Below are 15,910 nucleotides of genomic sequence, written 5' to 3'. Positions count from 1 at the left end.
GAGTGGTGGGGAAAATAACCCAAGGCTAAACATATGAGCCCTTAACCGGGTCACAGGAGCCCCGTCTAAAAAATAGATTTTACGGTAAGTAAAAATTTTTTTGTTTTATTTTTTTTCAATGCATACATTTGAAAAAGAGGGCAAAGTCCCTGGAAATGTGTCATGCACATCACCTCTCCCGACATTAACCAGGCAATTTGACTGCTGTCATCCTTGTTGAGAACACTGCTGCTACAATCCATACCTTGAGCTGGCTGGCTCCCTGTCATCCTCGGTCTCATAGTTACATAGTTACATACAGGCATACCCCGCTTTTAAGTACACAATGGGACCAGAGCATGTATGTAAAACGAAAATGTACTTAAAGTGAAGCAATACCTTTTTTCATTTCCTAGGCAAGCTGGCCACAAATAGGATATGTTGTAGTCCTGGGTCCCCTCACATTGCTCCCTAAGTTTGGTATCCCTGTCACTTATGGTTTGGGAGTAGTGCCATGTCAAGCTGACCAAGATTTCCTATAGACGCCAATGTTAAAAACTGGGAGTAATGCCATGCCAAGCTGACCAGGCTGTGTCCGTACTCGCGAGTGTACGTAAAGTGAGTGTACTTAAAACGGGGTATGCCTATAGTTAGTCAGGTTGAAAAAGACACAAGTCCATCTGGCTCAACTAATAAAAAAAATTAAAAAAACAGAAATGAAAACCCAACCATACAATCCCATATACACAATCCTATACCTGCAGTTGATCCAGAGGAAGGCGAAAAAACCCCAGCAAAGCATGATCCAATTTGCTACAGCAGGGGTAAAATATTCCTTCCTGATCCCCCCGAGAGGCAATCGGATATTTCCTGGATCAACTTTACCTATAAAATATTAGTACCCAGTTATATTATGTATGAAAGAATCCAGGCCTTTTTTAAAGCAATCTTATAAGCTGTGAAAGAGAAAGCTTATGCACTCACCGAAACCTATAATAAGCTAACTCAAGCGCTAAATGAGGGCAATAAATATAATATGAAATGGCAATGCAGCTACTTAACCTACATAAATGTACACAATGGATAAACAGAAGGTATTCCACAATAACTTCTAGATGAACCAGTAGCGCAAAACTTAACAAAAAGTAAGTGCCATAAACGTATGTGTATAAAAGATACAACTAGTAAGACTGCACAAAGTCCAACACTGCACAGATGTCACAATAGCATCAGGGAATAATCATATTGATATCAATCAGTCCATGATCCTTCAATATTTCTCCTGGGATAATTTGATATACAGGTGTAGTTCTCAAAGGGTCACCACCACCACCGTGCTCCAAGGGGGGAGGAGAAATGCCCACTCACCAGATGCTGTGGCCCAAGACACTTTCGTGTTTGAGCAATAAAGCCTGTAGGGTTAGTTAATGATCCGTATCATCCACACCAGACGTCACACCAACTCAGACCGTAAAGGCTGGTAACTCATTTTCTAGGAATCTGCCAGGGCAACACTGAGAAAAGCATCCTCCTATTTTGGAGCCATTTACTTTGTAGCAGGTGTCATGGCGGAATTCATCATTCCCTTCTCTTCCCTTCCTCCATTATCCGCTCTCTCTTTACTTTATTCAAAACTACGCGGGAAATCCGAAGTTCGATGTCATGTGGGTGCTGGACACGCCCTGCCTTATGTAACGCGGAAGTAAACAGCCGGATTTCCCGCGTAGTTTTGAACAAAGTAACGAGAGAGCGGATAATGGAGGAAGGGAAGAGAAGGGAATGATGAATTCCGCCATGACACCTGCTACAAAGTAAATGGCTCCAAAATAGGAGGAGGCTTTTCTCAGTGTTGCCCTGGCAGATTCCTAGAAAATGAGTTACCAGCCTTTACGGTCTGAGTTGGTGTGAGGTCCGGTGTGGATGATACGTATCATTAACTAACCCTACAGGCTTTATTGCTCAAACACGAAAGTGTCTGGGGCACAGCATCTGGTGAGTGGGCATTTCTCCTCCCCCCTTGGAGCACGGTGGTGGTGGTGACCCTTTGAGAACTACACCTGTATATCAAATTATCCTAGGAGAAATATTGAAGGTTTATCCATTGTGTACAATCTTGTAAGCTGGCCAGAACCACCTCTGGAGGGAGTCTATTCCACATTTTCACAGCTCTTACAGTGAAGAAACCCTTCCGTATTTGGAGACGAAAATCTGTTTTCCTCTAGACGTATATCTCACCCCCAGCCCCCCCCCCCCCCTTCCCTAAAAATGACAGGTCCTCTTTATGGAGAGATCTGACCCCAAATCTCTCCTTTACCTTTAAAAGCAAAAGATCAAAAAACATTTTTTTTTTTTTGATCTTTTGCTTTAAAAATAAATACCTGGCTGTTTGCAAGTGGTTTACCGGGATTATGGCTGAAAATATCAGCCATAACCCCAGTACCGTTTTTTGCAGCTGGCTTTCTCATTATAGCATTCTGAGCAGTTCATGAGCTGCATTTCCGAAGCAGCGGCAGGGCTCACCCCCCCCCCCCTTTCCGCTGCTTGCCTATTGTGTTTCTCTGGCTTACAGTTTCCGCCGGTTCCCCCGAGAAATGATCCAATGGTGTGGCCGGCTGCTCCCAAGGTGATCAAAGAGTCAATTCTCTTTGATTGACTCTATGGCCTTGGAGGACCAGAACTACGTCATGATGTCACTTCCAAGCCATGCTGAAAGTAAATAATCTTTATGTATTGCGGTCGGCAAGTGGGTAAAATAAGTAGCACACTTACATTGGATTTGCAGGAACCAGCATGGACAGGGAACACCTGAGACCAAGCAGCTGTGATCAGTGTGAGGCTGTAGGCATCACTGAGAAAACAGAGACCGAGGATGACAGGGAGCCAGCCAGCTCAAGGTATGGATAGTAGCAGCAGTGTTCTCAGCAAGGATGACAGCAGTCAAATTGCCTGGTGAATGTCGGGAGAGGTGATGTGCATGACACATTTCCAGGAACTTTGCCCTCTTTTTCAAATGTATGCATTGGAAAAACCAAAACCAAAAAAAAAAATGGGATTTTTGTACTTACCGTAAAAACCTTTATTTAGACGGGGCTCTTGTGACCCAGTTAAGGCTCCTGTGTCCTGGTTAAGGATTTTTTTTTTTCCCACTCCACATTTTCCTTTTGGAACTGCTTTTGGATGTACCAGTTGTTATGATTTATGGAGCGATGTGTCCGTTGATGAACGAAAGAGAAAATAGGATTTTTGTACTTACCGTAAAATCCATTTCTCTGAGTTCATCGGCAGACACAGCACCCACCCCTCTATGGAGTTCTGATACTTCTAATACTGCTTGCTACTAAACTGATTACCTAGAGAAGAGAGGGGGGGAGGGGGGTTATATACCAGCTGAGGATGGCCCATGGGCCTAGCCAGGTGTTTCATGTTATGCCTAGTCCTACTCCTGGAGGAGGCAATATAACCCAGTAGTTATGATTTATGGATCGCTGTGTCTGTCGATGAACGAAAGAGAAAAGTGAATTTTATTTGATGCTGACCTCAGCGCCCTGCTGTTCATCTTCTTCCCCTCTCAGTGTCTGTTTGATCAGATTGAATATATACCACAAACTCTTAGTGTTACAAAATTATTTAATCTTAGCCGCTGTTCATCAAGGATATTACTTAACCGCTAGATAATCTATTAATCTGTATAAAGTGGTGAAAATACAGAAAAAAAATCACATCATAGTTTCAGGTTAATATTGCAAAAGTTATTAACCACTTGACCTCTGGAAGATTTACCCCCCTTCATGACCAGACCATTTTTTGCGATATGGCACTGCATTCATTTAACTGACAATTGCGAAGTCATGCAAACAGTAAACAGAGGTCATGGGACTTTGAATGAGGCAGGTCACAAACTAAGATTATAAATGTAATAATTTATTGTACATTCATTCACTCATTGATACAAATGTTGACATCAGTAACAAATATGATGCAGACATGTACAGTATACAGAAAAGACTGACACAAAAAAATGCTTATAGTAAAAAATTGTTATAATAGTAAGATATATTCAGCAAAAAAATGACATGGTCGTCGCTGAATGTTGCATCAATGCGTCTAAATAGCTCTACGCGTTTCGTGGAACCCTGTCCACTCATCAGGAGCTTAAAACCAAAGAGTTACCTGTAAATGTATAATATGTAGGTTTGTATAGAAATACATGAAATCCCCCCAAAAAAAAAAAAAAATATATATATATATATATACATATATATTTATACAGTATCTCATAAAAGTGAGTACACCCCTCACATTTTTCTAAATATTTTATTATATCTTTTCATGTGACAACACTGAAGAAATGACACTTTGCTACAATGTAAAGTAGTGAGTGTACAGCTTGTATAAGTCCCGGTTCACACTGAGGCGACCTGTGAGGCGACCTGGTCACCTCACAGGTCGCCTCCCATAGGGAAGCTGCGGACCCGTTCTAATAGGAGCAACACAAGTCACTCCGACTTAGAAAAAGGGTCCGGAGCTTCTTTGGGGCGACCAGGAGGCGACCGCCATAGACTTCAATGTTATGAAGTCCGTGGCGGCCGCTCCGAGGTCGCGGCGCGCTGCTCGCACCGCGACCTCGGAGGTCGCGGTGCGAAGTAGCGTCACCCCTATGTGAATGGGGCCTAACAGTGTAAATTTGCTGTCCCCTCAAAATAGCTCAACACACAGCCATTAATGTCTAAACCGCTGGCAACAAAGTGAGTACAACCCCCAAGTTAAAATGTCCAAATTGGGCCCAAAGTGTCAATATTTTGTGTGGCCATCATTAATTTCCAGCACTGCCTTAACCCTCTTGGGCATGGAGTTCACCAGAGCTTCACAGGATGCCACTGGAATTCTCTTCCACTCCTCCATGGTGACATCACAGAGCTGATGGATGTTAGAGACCTTGCGCTCCTCCACCTTCCATTTGAGGATGCCCCACAGATGCTCAATAGGATTTAGGTCTGGAGACATGCTTGGCCAGTCCATCACCTTTACCCTCAGCTTCTTTAACAAGGCAGTGGTCATCTTGGAGGTGTGTTTGGGGTTATGTTGGAATACTTCCCTGTGGCCCAGTCTCTGAAGGGAGGGGGGGGGGGGTCATGCTCTGCTTCAGTATGTCACAGTACATGTTGGCATTCATGGTTCCATCAATGAACTGTAGCTCCCCAGTGCCGGTAGCACTCACGCAGCCCCAGACCATGACACTCCCACCACCATGCTTGACTGTAGACAAGACACACTTGTCTTTGTACTCCTCACCTGGTTGCTGCCACACACGCTTGACACCATCTGAACCAAATAAGTTTATCTTGGTCTCAGCAGACCACAGGACATGGTTCCAGTAATCCATGTCCTTAATCTGCTTGTGGGCTTTCTTGTGCATCACCTTTAGAAGAGGCTTCCGGGGATGACAACCATGCAGACCAATTTCATGCAGTGTGCGGTGTATGGTCTGAGCACTGACAGGCTGACCCCCCCCCCCCCACCCCTTCAACCTCTGCAGCAATGCTGGCAGCACTCATACGTCTATTTCCCAAAGACAACCTCTGGATATGACGCTGAGCACGTGCACTCAACTTCTTTGGTCGACCATGGCGAGACCTGTTCTGAGTGGAACCTGTCCTGTTAAACCTCTGTATGGTCTTGGCCACCGTGCTTCAGCTCAGTTTCAGGGTCGGTCTTGGCAATCTTCTTATAGCCTAGGCCATCTTTATGTAGATTCTTTCTTTCAGATCCTCAGAGAGTTCTTTGCCATGAGGTACCATGTTGAGCTTCCAGTGACCAGTATGAGAGAGTGAGAGCGATAACACCAAATTTAACACACCTGCTCCCCATTCACACCTGAGACCTTGTAACACTAACGAGTCACATGACACCGGGGAGGGAAAATGGCTAATTGGGCCCATTTTGGACATTTTCACAAGGTCTCTAACATCCACCAGCTCTGTGATGTTGTCATGGAGGAGTGGAAGAGGACTCCAGTGGCAACCTGTGAAGCTCTGGTGAACTCCATGCCCAAGAGGGTTAAGACAGTGCTGGAAAATAATGGTGGCCACACAAAATATTGACACTTTGGACCCAATTTGGACATTTTAACATAGGGGTGTACTCACTTTTGTTGCAGCAGTTAAGACATTAATGGCTGTGTGTTGTTATTTTGAGGGGACAGCAAATTTACAATGTTATACAAGCTGTACACTCACTACTTTACATTGTAGCAAAGTGTAATTTCTTCAGTGTTGTCACATGAAAAGATAGAATAAAATATTTACAAAAATGTGAAGGGTGTACTCACTTTTGTGGAATACTGTATATAGGGGAATTTTTATTTAATATTTTTTATACTACTAATGGCGGCGACCAGTTAAATTTTTCTTCAATACGACACTGCATTACTCTAACTGACAACTGCGCCGTCATGCAATGCTGTACCTTCTGCTGTACAATAAAATGTATGTCCTTTTTTTCCCACAAATAGAGCTTTCTTTTGGTGATATTTGATCACCTCTGCATTTTTTAATTTTTGCATTATAAACAAAAAAAAAGACTGAAAATTTTGAAAAGAAAAGAAAAAACAAAAGAAAAAAAAACATATTTTTAACTTTCTGCTATATAACATATCCAATAAAAATTTTTTACAAAATCAAATTTCTTCATAAATGTAGGCCAATTTCTATTCGGCTATATATGTTTGGTTAAAAAGTCCCAATAATTTGCACAAAAGTTATAGCGTCTACAAACAATAGGACATGTAGTGACATTTTTAAAAAAAAAATTTTTTGTACTACTAATTGCGGCAACCAGGTAATTTTTTTTTTTTTTTTCGATACGGCACTGCATTACTTTAACTGACAAATGCGTGGTAATGTAATACTGTACATGTTGTTGTACAATAAAATGTATGTCCTTTTTTTTTTTCCCCACAAATAGAGCTTTCTTTTGGTGGTATTTGATCACCTCTACAGTTTTTATTTGTTGCACTATAAACAAAAAAAAGACCGAAAATTTTGAAAAAAAAAAAAACAACATTTTTACCTTTCTGCTATAAATTACATCTAATAAAAAATGTTTCCAAAATCAAATTTCTTCATAAATTTAGGCCAATATGTATTCTGCTACACATTTTTGGTAAAAAAAAAAAAAAAAAAAAAATCCCAATAAACGTATATAAATTGGTTTGCGCAAAAGGGATTTTTTATTAATTTTTTTTTTATACTGCTAATGGCGGCGATCAGGGACTTAAAGTGGGACTGCGATAGTATGGCGGAAAATCTGACACTAACTGACACTTTGTGGGAACCAGTGACACTAACACAGCTAAAAATATGCACGGTCACTGTACTAATTACACTGGCTGGGAAGGGGTTAAACATCTAGGGTGACCAAAGGGTTAACTGTGTGCCTAGCCAGTGTTTATGTGTGTACTGTATGTGGTGCTTTTACTAAGGGCTCTTTCACATGGCCGCTCCGCTTGTCCGCAAATTATCCTATTTTTTTGCGGATGATTTGCGGACATAATGTAAGGCTATGGCATTGCGGATGTCAGCGGAATACCATCCGACATGACATTACGACATCATGACATGACATCATGACATTGCGGATGTCAGCGGAATACCAAGGGATGTGCTTTGCAGGGAAACCAAAACTGGCACACCCCCCGCTGATAGGACAGAGCTCTGCATTGTTTACATAGACAGAGCTCTGTCCCCTCTTCCTCCTCGCCGATCAGCGGGTGCTGGCGGTCATCTATTGGCCGGCACCCGCTGATCAGCTTGTGCTATGACTTATCACAGCGTAGGTAGCAGAATCACTGTATATACATGATCCTGCGCTGTAGCAGTAAAGCTGCAGTGAACTCCTTGATCTGGGTATCTACAGAGCATAAGCAGGCGAGAATCTGTAATAATGTCCTTGCTGGAGGAGATTTTTTTTTTTTTTTTTTTTTTTTTTTTTTGGAGTTGTGCTTCACCCCCCTCCCAGTCATTAAAAAAAAAATACTATGGAGGTTTTCTTTCCTGTCTCAGTGCTCAGCAATTGGTGAACCGCAGGCACGTTTCTGGTCTGTGTGCTGAGCACCTCTCACGCAATGAGAGGAGACAGACAGGAAAGAGAAGCAAAAGGATCACAACTTCCCCTGCAGATAAAAGACTCCGTGTTCTGTGTCACCTGGATCTGACCACTGAAATCTTTTCTTTATTTATTTTTTTTTGCAAAAAAAAAAAAAAAATCTCTACATTCCAAAAAAGATCCCATTCCTCCAATGAGCCTGATTTATGGAGAAAGAGTACCTGTCACCTCCAACCACAGGGGCCCAGTTTAAAGTGGTTGTAAAGCCTTAAGGTTTTTCATATTAATACATTCTATGCATTAAGGTGAAAAACCTTCTGTGCTGCAGCTCGCTCCCCGCCCCTTCTCTTGCCTGAGCCCAATCGGATCCAGCGATGTGCACGTGCACAGTGGCTCCAGCTGCTGTCTCCCTCCTCATTATACAGATTGATAGCAGCAGGAGTCATTGGCTCCCACTGCTGTCAATCAAAATCTGTGACACAGGAACCGAGGGGGCCGTGCCAAGTCCCGCTGTCTGTATCAATAGACGCAGCAGGATTCGGGAGCGAGCACGCACAGGTGCCCCCAGGGAAAGCAGATTTCTGTATGGGCACCCTGATGAAGAGGAGGGGCCTGAAGTGCCAGCAGAGGTCCCCAGAAGAGAAGGACTCAGGCTGCTCTGTGCAAAACTATTACACAGAAGTTAAATAAAGTGATTGTAAAGTCTAATTTTTTAATTTTTTTTTTAAATAACAAACATATTATACTTATGATTTTGCACAGAGCAACCTGAGTCCTCCTCTTCTCAGGTCCCTCTTTGCTGCTCCTGGTCCCTCCCTCCTGTCGAGTGCCCCAAAAGCAAGCAGCTTGCTATGGGGCACCGAGCCAAGCTGCAGCTCCGTGTGTATATTCAAACACGGAGCTGTGGTTTGGCCCCGCCCCCTCTCTATTCTTTTTGGCTAACTGACTTTAATTGACAGCCGCAGGAGCCAATGGCGTCTCAGTCAATCAGGAGGGAGACTCTATACTAGCCGAGGGACTCGTGGACATCACTGGATATAGATGGGGCTCAGGTAAGTAATAGGGGGTTAAATAAAGGGTTTTTTATTTTAATACATAGAACGTATTAAAGGAGTTGTAAAGTCAGAAGGTTTTTTATCTTAATGTATTCTATGCATTAAGATAAAAAACCTTCTGTGTGCAGCAGCTCCCCTCGGCCACCCTAACACTTACCTGAGGTCCCTCTCTGTTCAGCGATGTTTACACGTGTCTCAGCCATCCAAGATTCTCCCTCCTGATTGGCTGAAACACAGCAGTGGTGTCATTGACTGCCTCTGCTGTCAATCAAAGTCAGCTAGCCAATCAGGAGAGAGATGGGGTGGGGCCAAACTGAAGCTCCACGTCTTAATGGACACAGGGAGCTGTGACTCGGCTCGGGTGCCCCCATAGCAAGCTGCTTGCTGTGGGGACACTGAACAGGAGGGAGGGGCCAGGAACACAGAAGAGGGACCTGAGAAGAGGAGGATCCGGGCTGCTCTGTACAAAACCAAATGCACAGAGGAGGTAAGTATAACATGTTATTTTTATAGGGGAAAAAACGAGACTTTACAATCAATCAATTGTATATTTTTTATTAAGGGTGTATATGTACTTTTCGAGAAAGCCTGCTACACATCTGGATCCTGAAGAAGCTCTATGTGTGGGTGAAACGCGTCGATCAATTGTATTGTAGACTGTGCTGTAATACACCTTTCAGATATTGTATTCTTATATGTTGTTTTTACTATTGTGTCTTTAATAAAATTTATATTTGTTTGTATTTTGTCTAACTCTTAGTCTTTGGGCACATTCAATTCCCCATTCTCCTCGTCTACAGGGTCCAATCTGTGAGACTTGGTTTATTTTTGAAACTTTACAATCACTTTAAGATAAAAAAAATCTTCTGCCTTTACAACTCCTTTAACTTTGCAGCAGAGAACAAGGATTGTCCAGTTGTGCGTGCTCCTAGTTCGTAGGCTCACTGTCAATTAGAAAAGTTAATCATAAAGTTATCTTCAAGTAATTTAACCCTCGCCATTGCTGCTAACTTGATCTGGGTGGCTTGAGGAAACTGTGGTCATGAAAAGGTTAAAGTGATCCTATAAACCTAATATCTTCATCTGCTTTTCTCTCCAGAAAGATGGCGCCATCTTTGTTAAGACATCAGCCATGGTCACTAGGGATGATCGAACTTTTGAAAAGTTTGGTTCGGCCAGAACACCCGAACTTCCCGAAAGTTCGGGTCCGGATTCCAGAACCCCATTGAAATCAATGGGACCCGAACTTCGGCAGGCATGACATCTGAACTTCTGTATAGGGGTGTATATATATATATATATATATATATATATATATATATATATAGAATCAAAAAACACAATTTTGAAGCCCTAAAACCCAATAAATGCCCCTAAAAAGTGCCTAGGGTTCTAGGTCATGCCCCAGGGACTATTAATCACACAAAAAAAAGTTCTTAAAAATTGTCGTTTTTGATAGAGAGCCAATTATTGAAAAAATTCTTGAAAAAAAAAAAAAAAGATATTTCTTTGGATTTAGTGTCTGGGGGGTCTAAAAAGTGCACCTGTGAAGTTTCAGCTCTGTAGCATGTCCAGAACCAGAAAAAAAAGATAATTTTTATTATAATTTTTATTAGCGCCGGGATGGGGTTCCACTACTTTCACACCTGGGCGTTTTTGTTTCAAGCATTTGTTGGGCATATTTTGGGCGTCTTTGGAGGCAGGCATGACATCTGAACTTCTGTATAGGGGTGTGTATATATATATATATATATATATATATATAGAATCAAAAAACACCATTTTGAAGCCCTAAAACCCAATAAATGCCCCTAAAAAGTGCCTAGGGTTCTGGGTCATGCCCCAGAGACTATTAATCACACAAAAAAAAGTTCTTAAAAATTATCGTTTTTGATAGAGAGCCAATTATTGAAAAAATTACTGAAAAAAGAAAAAAGAGATTTCTTTGGATTTCTTGTCTGGGGAGTCTAAAAAGTGTACCTGTGAAGTTTCAGCTCTGTAGCATGTCCAGAACCAGAAAAAAAAATGATCATTTTCTTAGAATTTTTAGTAGAGCAGGGATGGGGTTCCGCTCCTTTCACACCTATATGTGTGTATGTGTATATATACATATATGTGTGTGTGTATATATACCCCTATACAGAAGTTCAGATGTCATGCCTGCCTCCAAAGACGTCCACAAAAAAGCCCAATAAAACCCTGAAACAAAAACGCCCAGGTGTGAAAGGAGCGGAGCCATATCCCTTCGCTACTACTAAAAATTCTAAGAAAAATTATCTTTTTCTCTAGAGGTCACCCTTACATGGATGAGTTCGATCACCCTGGCATAGCAGTCAGAGTCAGTTCACTCTAAACTAAACTACGGTCACCCTGACACTTAACGCTTTCCCTACAGAAACTAGATTATTGAATCTAAATATAGTGGAAAATAGCACCCTAACTACACTGCATATCCCTTTCCTCACACTAATAATTGCTAAATGACACTTTTGCAGCAGGAGTAACAGAAATGCTTCCACTCTCTTCCACAGCCCTGTATTACAGTGCTAGAGATTTGGCGGGGCTATGTTATATACTGGGGGGCGTATTCACTACTGATTGGCCTCTGGACCCCCTAGTCACTCCAATCACATTCCTAGCATCCTCCTGCCCCCTCAATTGGATTTTACTCACGTTTCTGGTCCAATCACGGGCTTTTAAAGCTCAGTTCCTGTCCCATTGCATTTTGGGCAGTTCTGGTTGCCGAATTCCGAACTTTTACCTCAAAAAGTTCGGGATTCGGCCGAATTTCGAACAGTCAATGTGCGGGTCGAACCGATGGTCGACCCAAACCGTTTGATCATCCCTAATGGTCACCATCTACTTCCTGGGCTGAAATGCCGTCTCAGAGATGATACAATCATGTAAATCCTGGTGTCATAGCTCCCAGCTGATCCTCATTTCGAGGGATTGTCCCTGATTTGGAACAATGTCCCTCTTTCCTCCTCATTTATCCGTCTGATCTATAGAGTTTTATATAAAATGCACTTTTTATCCTTTTTAAATTGCTGCATTTGTAAATGTCAAAACCAGTAAAAGGAACAGTAGTGGTTAAAAAAAACAAAAAAAAAAAACAAAAAAAAAAAGGACTTTTGTGTGTAACTAATTCTTTTTTTTTTTTTTTATAATTGCCCTTTAACCACTTCAGCACCGGAAAGTTTTACCCCCTTAATGACCAGGCCATTTTTTGCGATTTGGCACTGTGTTACTTTAATGAAAAATTGCGTGGTCATGCGATGCTATACCCTAATACAATTGATGCCCTTTTTTCCCTTAAACAGAGCTTTCTTTTGGTGGTATTTGATCACCTCTGCGTTTTTTAGATTTTGCGCTATAAACAAAAAAATTGCGACGATTTTGAAAAAAACGCCATATTTTTTACTTTCTGCTATAAAACATTTCCAATAAAAAAAAAAAAAAAAAAAATCAAATTTTTTCATCAGTTTAGGCCAATTTGTATTCTGCTACATATTTTTTGGTTAAAAAAAATCCCAAAAAAGCATATTTTATTTGGTTTGCGCGAACGTTATAGCGTTTACAAACTACGGGATACATTTTTGGACTTTTTATGTATTTATTTTTTTCATAGTAGTGGTGGCGATCAGCGATTTTTAGCGGGATTGCGACATTGCGGCAGACAGATGGGACCCCTAACTGACATTTTTGACACTTTTTGGGGACCAGTGACATTACTACAATAATCACTGCTAAATAATATGCACTGTTACTGTATTAATGCCACTGGCAGGGAAGGGGTTAACACTGGGGGTGATCAAAGGGTTAAATGTATGCCTAAGTATGCTTACTGACTGTGGGGGGGGGGGGGGCTCTGTGACAGGCACAGAGAGATCGGGGTTGTAGCGTAGCTGAAACTCCTGATCTCTCCCTGCCTGTCTGACAGAAGACTCGCCTTGTTTGTTTACATAAGCAGGCGGGACTTCTGTCAGTTTCTCTGATGATTGCAGCAGGCCGGCGGCAATTGCCGCCGCTCCTCCCGCTGTGTACCACGTGCACAAAATCACGTAGATCTACGTGATTTTGCACAGCCGAGCCACCCTGCCCCAATATAACTGCGGTGGGCAGTCGGCAGCTGGTTAAGGGGGCATGACAGGGGGGGTGTGTCCTATGCTACATACTTTTGCTGATAGGTGTCCCTCGTTCCCATCTCAAAAAGTTGGGAGGTAAGCTGGTTCTGGTACAGTTCTAGGCTCTGTTCACAAATGTCTGACACAAATCAGTACCCTGCTTCAGCCTCTCACCTTGTGATTTGCTACAAAGTTACAATGTACAGTCTGATCACTGTGGGGGAAGACTGAGGAAATGCTTTCTCCTGCCTGCAGCAGACTGATGACATCATCTCAGCCTAGACAAAGTCACTAAGCGCGGCTTTTTAATGATTAAAGATGGAGCTGGTCTGAGAAATGATACTGTTGCTGTATATTGGGACATGTCACAGATTTATTCCTGTAGACTTGAAAAGTTACTGACAGGTCCACTTTAATCTTCCAGCCTGTAATTTACTAACTTCTGTGATTTGATTGGTTATTTCACTATTTAGGAAGAGCTGTGATTTGGGGAAATTTTTCTCCTGCTTGACATGCTGGGACTTGTAGTTCATTTGTTGGCATCCGTCTAGCCAACCCCAACACAGTGCAGGGAAATCCCACGGTCTGTTGAGCAATGTGGGGGAAGGGAGCAGATTCAGGCTTTTCACCATCCATGTGATTTGTTTTATGATTCCTAATGCAATGTGCAGATCATGAGAAGCTCCAAGAACGTCTGCCCCGGTCACACCGCCGATGGGGGGGGGCTGCTGAATAAGAAGATCGTGACCGATCAGAGCTCATATAAACATTCATAAGAGAGATGTACAATAATCATACAAAGAAAACAAAAACAGAATGTTTACAATAATTGCTGCACAATAAATGAGTCACCAGAGCCACTAAACCCCGGGACCGTCAGGGGTCATCTCATACAAGAGCAGAAATATCTTATATTATAAATGCAGAATGCAAAATAAAAAGTGTATTCAGCATTAAACATAATGATAATAAAATATAATGTGCAGAGACTGATGTGACTGGCTCAGTGCTCTCTGTACAGCACTATGGTATATGTCAGAGCTATATAAATGTATAATAATAATAAAAATAATAATAATAGCGTGTAACAGTGGATGGACATTAGAGTGTAAGCTCCTCTGGTGCAGAGACTGATGTAACTGGCTCAGTGTTCTCTGTACAGCACTGCGGTATATGTCAGAGCTATATAAATGTATAATAATAATAAAAATAATAATAATAGCGTGTAACAGTGGATGGACATTAGAGTGTAAGCTCCTCTGGTGCAGAGACTGATGTGACTGGCTCGGTGTTCTCTGTACAGCACTATGGTATATGTCAGAGCTATATAAGGGTCCATGTACATGGGACGTTGTTAAAAGTCCCTTTGAATGCTGGAATTTTTAGGACGTTTGAAACGTCCGTTCGTTCGCGTTTGTACCCGCGTTTGTACCCGCGTTTAGCGGGCGTTTGCGTTTAGAACCGTTCCTAGAGGTCAAAAAAATGATTCCCCTTTAAAATGGAAAAACGCGAACGCCAAACACGGGTCATCGCGTTCGGACGCGTTCGGTCGCGTTTGAAACGCCGGGAAACACACGTTCGAACGCAAATAATTGCGTTCTAAAAAAAGTCCCTGAACGCAACTGCCTGCAAACGTCCGCAAACGACCTGGTGTACATGGACAGATAAGATAAAATGTAGATGGGTTCAGGGGCTTCTAAAAAAAACGCCCAACTGCTCCTAAACGGCCATTTCCAGCGTCCCGTGTACATGGAGCCTAAATGTATAATAAAAGTGTGTGACTGTGGGGGGACATTAGAGTGCAAGCTCCTCTGGAACAGAGACTGATGTGACTGGCTCAGTGTTCTCTGTACAGAACTGCGGCATATGTCAGAGCTATATAAATGTATAATAATAATAATAATAATAATAGTGTGTGACTGTGGAGGAGACATCAGAGTGTAAGCTCCTTTGGTGTGGAGACTGATGTGACTGGCTCGGTGTTCTCTGTACAGCACTGCAGTATATGTCAGAGCTATATAAATGTGTAATAACAATAGTGCGTGATCATAGGTGTGCGCAGGGGGTGTACATGGCACACTCTAATCATTCTGTGCTGTGCTGATTCCCCCTACTGCCTGGGCTTCCCCCTGTGTTGCGCCCCTCGCCCCACCCCCCCACCACAGTGCTGCTGGCTTCCATCCTCTCAACCCCCCCCCCCCCCCCCCCAGCTGCTGCAGGGGATGTTTTAGGATGGAGAGCGGTGAAAGGGGCTAACTCAATATGTCATTTACCGACCCTTTCCTTTTCTAAATGAACACACACTCACTCACTGTGTTCAATCATACCTGCAGCATAGTAAACTGTGTTTACTATGCTTCCATTTATGAACAAACATAAAGCCTCTCAGCACAGAACATTTCCCATTCATTCACTGTCTAGTGCAGCTGAGGCTGCAGAGAAAGTCATGTGTGTTTGAGCTTTGGGGTGCACACCCTAATGTAATAGGCTGCTCACAAAATTATAATAATAGTGTGTGATTGTAGGGGGGACATTAGAGTGTAAGCTCCTCTGGTGCAGAGACTGATGTGACTGGCTCAGTGTTCTCTGTACAGCACTGCGGTATATGTCAGAGCTATAAAAATTATAATAATAGTGTGTGATTGTGGG

The 15,910-nt window shown here is 42.4% G+C and overlaps 1 protein-coding gene across 1 annotated transcript in view; it reads right to left on the bottom strand.

The window, feature by feature from the left end:
• IRF8 (interferon regulatory factor 8) overlaps nt 1-15,910 on the bottom strand; it is a 205,575-nt gene that overhangs the window by 118,059 nt on the left and 71,606 nt on the right. The gene's annotated exons all lie outside the window — the stretch shown is intronic.

Source organism: Pelophylax lessonae (assembly GCF_965119305.1).
Source record: "Pelophylax lessonae genome assembly, chromosome: 10".
NCBI classification, from domain to species: Eukaryota; Metazoa; Chordata; class Amphibia; order Anura; family Ranidae; genus Pelophylax; species Pelophylax lessonae.
Note: the sequence above shows the minus strand (reverse complement) of the source record. Positions and strands in the feature narration are given on the sequence as shown.